We start from the raw sequence: 5,748 nt of genomic DNA on the forward strand, positions 1-5,748 counted from the left end.
TATTCTTCCCAGCTTCTTACAATCCATCCCATCCCAAAGATTTTTGTCCTCAAAAACAAACTATAAAGACTGGAAAAGCATGGATAGAACAGAGTACTACTCTGGTACAAGGGCTACAAAAATAGAAAGAACACTAATTTGTACTAATTAATGGATGGGATCGAAAGTGGAAAAGTTAATAGACCACATGGACATCCATTTGAAATGAGAAAAGTGAAAACTAAACCACCATAACTCCAAGAAATGACACCTGCAAACAATAGGCAACTTGTTGTCTACCACAGAACCTGTTATAGTAAAATTGAAATATCTTGTGATGGGCACATCCAAATCAAGTGTGCTATGAGTCAAAAGAAAGCTCATCACATATACTTGTAGTCCATATAGGTATTCCTCTTCTGTAAACAATAAACTATCCAGAAATTGTCTGTAGTAGAACAAGAGATAAAATGACTACTTTTCAGCCAAATAAACCTCTAAAAGATGAAGATTTTGAACCCCAATATGGATGTTGGCCTAATAAAGGTGCAAAATCCTGCTCAAAACCTCCTAGATCAAAAGGTATATCATCATAATAATGATCAAGAGGAGAAGATTTGTCATCAAACTCATAATCTTGACCACCCAGATCAAATGGGTAGGAAGAAAGATCCCCATAATCATCACCATAAGCATATCCATCATCCATCATATTATAACCATCATGAATCTCATGTACATCCTCATTATCAACATACCAATCATCAAAATCATTATCCAAGTTGTCATAACCATGATCATATGCATCCAACTCCTCTTCTAGTTGATGTAGTTCCTGATTGAGTGTGAACTAATGCATATCCTCAACTAATCCATCATAAGCATGATCAAGAACTATAAAGTCTTCATTTTCAGCATGTGTATATTCCTCCTTAGATGGTCCAAAAGGCCGATCACTTACCAAGTGATCTTCATATACATTGGCTTCAACTACAACATCAACTTGCTGATTAGCTTGGTCTTCTTCATATGGTTGACCTTCATGATCTTCATCTTGGTCATTAACCTCTTCATGTTCTTTCTCTTTCCCATCATAAAACCCATTATCCACTTTAGCATCGTCATTACCTTGAAGAGACAAAGAGTTCAATACTGCAATTGGTTGATTTTCATTGATTTGCTGTCCAAGATCTATGCAATAATCCTCTTCATTCTGGCTTTGTGCAAAGTATACTTGATGTCCAAGATTTACTTCTGCAAATTTAGACATAAAAGCAGCATCAAAGTATTCAAAAGAAAGAATCACCTATTGTAGAGTAGGCGGAACACGATCCTTGAGTCAATGCACCAAGTAGCAATTGATGTAAGCATTTTCTTTTTCCATTAAGCATTTTTTAGCAAAAGATTAATGGCCATCTTTACACAATCACAAATTCCTTCCTAGTAAATAGAGATACAAATCAAGATGAAAGCAACATATTCCTTTAACTTGGTAGAACATTTCCCAAGAAGTTTGACCAATGAATTCGTATCAACATCCAACATTTCCCATGCTAGCTGTCTTTCTAATGAATTCCATAATCTCTTACTAACCAAAGGAGGCGTATGAACTATCATAGCCCACTCATTGTCATCAATCTCAACAAAGAGAGTAGAAAACAATACCAATGCATATTCTAATTATTAATAAGACGATTGATTAAGCAATGATATCAACTAATGTAATACATCCTTGCCTTGAAAAGACTGCAAAAGAGTAGTACCGCTGCTACAAAAATACTTCATTGATGCCCACAAATCAGCTTGAGGCTCCACTGTCTCCATGGTTAGTAATCCCAACAACATACATTTAGCTTCAACATTGCATATACATTCTTGTAAGATACTATTATCATAGATATTGATAAGAGCATGCATTACACCTTACTGAACCAATCGAGAGGTATGTGGTTGCAACTTATGGATAAGTACTTGCTCAACCAGACTCACATCTATCACTTCCAATGCCATTTGAGAGTCATCATAAGCCATAAAATCATGTGCCAAAGTACTCATAATGTCTACGAAAGGAATATCCAACCTCTTAGAAACAACATCTCTAATTAGACCCATAATGCTTTGTTTCCCTATCTATGGAAAGTGCAGTCCTACAGTACCTATAGGTTCTAAATCAACCATAACTTTTTGACTGAAAGCTTTGATTGACAAACTTTATGATTCAAATTGAAGCTAACACTTTTCTCTTTGAGCAGAGCACTTAACAATAAATTTCAGAGTAGTTCAGAAAAAGATATGATAGCCCAAAGTTGGCTGACTGAAATTGTCTACAACCTGTCCTGTTTTGAATGAGTCTGTAAGAGGTCTATAGATCCAACTTTGACCTTGTTGAACCTTGAATACTCACAAATAGAACCGAGGGCACTCTGTAGGGTACCAAGACATCAATTCATGATAAACAAAGTCCCATACCATCCATTTTAGTGACTGCAATGAGGGAGTATTGTCCTACAATCACTGTATGAATTTCAAACTGTCCGCAGTAAACTGTTAATGAACTATTGGAACAAAATAGGCTCTAACTTGAGAAATATGTATCCAAATGAAGCATTTGTTAGCTCCAATCCAATCTTGTGATGACTAATCTCAAGTCCAATTGTCCATTTGTCATTAGAATGATGCTACTAATTTATGTAGCAATTTTTCCAAATCTGTCCCTATTTGGACTGCACCCTGTTTATGCCCTCTTGCAAATGTTTTTGATACTTCTTATCCACTTTGAGTTAATACCCAATACCAAGTCACTTCAGTGAGTGAAAAGCATCTGTAGAATGTTGAAGTAGGTGGAAACATCCCTTGCAATATCCAAGATTGAAGCAATTCTTGCTTGTGTGAAAACCAAAGAGATAGGCAATATGAAACCAAGTCAAAATTCACTGCTAATGATACTCATTGTCCATAAGAATGCCAATGAACATTTATGTCCTGTCAACCCCACTGCATTACACTTTTTCCCATTCATTCATGTGCCAAGATACATACATATGCACTAGTATCCAAAGTCATATACATGGTTTAAGCATACATGTGACCAATATGTTGTAGCCAAGATAATACATTATCTTCCAACTGCATTGTCAAGTACCCATGTAACATTTGCTTCAAGAAACATGTGCATTATTGATCCAAGTCATCCAAGTCATAGACCAAGTCAATAGATCATATTTTCATGATCCCCATTCATATTCCAAATCATATATGATTCCCATAACCTTGATTAAGCTTGAAGAGGATGGTAGATGTCAGCTTCAATCCCATTAATGGAAGAATTTCCCATAATCCACCATGAATCTACCATAAAGCTTGAATTATCCATGAAATCGGTCCATATGAGCTCTAATATGATCAAATCCGTGAAGAATCAATACCCCGAGCTTGCTTGAACACTTGAATACCAAAGATTCAAGCCTCTCGAAGGAAAGCCCCAAAATAAAGCTTCAATATGAGCTCCAATGTCCTCCATGAGCTGAAATCTTTGCAATTTTTTTTGAAGAATCCTCACTAAAATGGTCCTACAGGCTGAATTGATGAAGAATCCTCAAGAAATTGTTGAAGAATGAAAGCTTGGGCTAAAGCTTTCATGGCTACCCATGGACTGTTCACCTAGGGTTTCAAAAGAGTGAAAGGATGAAGAATATAGCCTCATTTGAGAGTCTACACATCAGAGAGTTGAAGTGAACAATGCCAAAGATCACTGAGAAGCATCAGTGCTGAATATTTGCTGAAGATTGATGAAGAACAGGGCTGGAAAAATCAGCACAAAATTTGGGCTACTGTCCTGCACACATGGCTGTTCATACTGTAATGGAAATGGTGCTCTACTTGTTGGATTTGATGCCTGGAAGGCTATTATGCATACCATTACTGAAGAGAAGCAAAGATCAGTGAAGAAAGAGAAGATATCTGCTGAAAAACTCCATGGAAGCTTTGCCAAAGCTTGAAAGAAGAGGAAAGGAAGACCTCTTTTGAAAAGTAACCACAATTTGTTACCAAACTAAGCCCAGTTAACTCTCCTTTACCCTAGTTACCTCCAAATTGCATGAAATTTTGATGATGACCTACTACTTTAGCCTTCTGCCCATATCTAACCTTGGAGATCTCCATATGTAGTCTCTTACTAAGTGTAGATGGTCTGCAACACTCCACTAGTCACTATCTTGTCCAATACTTGTCTGAAATTGATTTTGATGGAGGAAAATAGGACTGGAAATAGAAGGAAAAATGGACCAAAGACCTAAGCTCTGATACCACTTGTCATGAAGTGGACTGGAGAGAGAGAACAAGAAGAGAGTGTGTGTGCAAAAGAGAGAGAAAGACTGCAGGAAGAGAGAGAAAGAGAGTGATGAGGAGAGAGAAAGACTAGAATTGGAGAGAGAAAGACATGAAAGAGAAAGAAGCCATAGAAGCTGTGAGCAGGATGGGAGAGAAGGGTAGTAATGTATTAATGTGTCAAAAAGATAATAGGAAAAATTACATGTCCTCTCCTTTTATACCAATGTCAGTGTGACATGGCAATACACTAAATCCCTATTCTTCCTGGCGAGTGCAGAAGAGAGAGAAAGACTATAGGAAGAGAGAGAAAGAGAGTGACGAGGAGAGAGAAAGACTAGAATTGGAGAGAGAAAGACATGAAAGAGAAAGAAGCCATAGAAGTTGTGAGCAATATGGGAGAGGACAGTAATGTATTAATGTGTCAAAAAGACAATAGAAAAAATTACATGTCCTCTCCTTTTATACCAATGTCAGTGTGACATGGCAATACACACTAAATCCCTATTCTTCCCAACTTCTTACATTTTTATATAGTTTTTGACTCACAGAGAGAGAGAGAGAGAGAGAGAGAGAGAGAGAGAGAGAAGAATAGGCGGAGAGAAAGGGAAAGAGAGAAATGAGAAAAATAGAGAGAAAAGAGAGCAAGAGAAAAAAAGAGAGAGAAAAAAGATAAAGAGAGGAAAGAGAGGGGAGAAGAAAAGGGGGGAGAGATAGAGAGAAGAAAAGGGAGAGAGAGAGAGAGAGAGAGAGAGAGAGAGAGAGAGGAAGAAGAAGAAGAAGAGAGTGGAACTATAAAATGTAAAAGAAAGAGAAAAGAAAAGAAAATTACAAAAAGAATGAAGAGAGACAATAAGAAACAAAGGAAAAAAGAGGAGGAGAGAGAGAGAGAGAGAGAGAGAGAGAGAGAGAGAGAGAGAGAGAGAGAGAGAGAGAGAGAGAGAGAGAGAGAGAGAGAGAAGAATAAGAATAAGAATAAGAATAAGAATAAGGAAAAGAGAAAGAGAGATGGGGAAAAAGAGGAAAGGGAAAAGTCTTTTTTTTATTTAAATATGTTTTGAGAGAGGGGGGAAGGTAGAGAGAAGAAGGAGAGGGGGAGAGAGAGAGAGAGAAAAAAAAGATAAAATTTAAAAGAAAGAGAGAAGAAAAAAAGAAAAATTTGTGTCCATAGAAAAGTCCATACCAAGTTCCATGCATCACGGTGTTAGACTCTAAAAATGACACTCTAGGATATCGGCTCTTCCTAGGACTTCCTTATCTAATGTATTTTTTGGAAAGCCTCCCAGTTAGTCAAGAGACCACCCTAACATAGGATGAATCTATTGGGAATCGATCCCCTATATATCTAGTTTTCTAATTAATTCTACCATATTACTTCAACTTATGAATCTAATCAAGACCACCCTATTATAGGATGAATCTATCAGGGATCGATTTACCCAC

Source organism: Lygodium microphyllum, chromosome 8 (genome assembly GCF_053477565.2).
Source record: "Lygodium microphyllum isolate KBCC chromosome 8, Lygodium_microphyllum_v1.1.10, whole genome shotgun sequence".
NCBI lineage: Eukaryota > Viridiplantae > Streptophyta > Polypodiopsida > Schizaeales > Lygodiaceae > Lygodium > Lygodium microphyllum.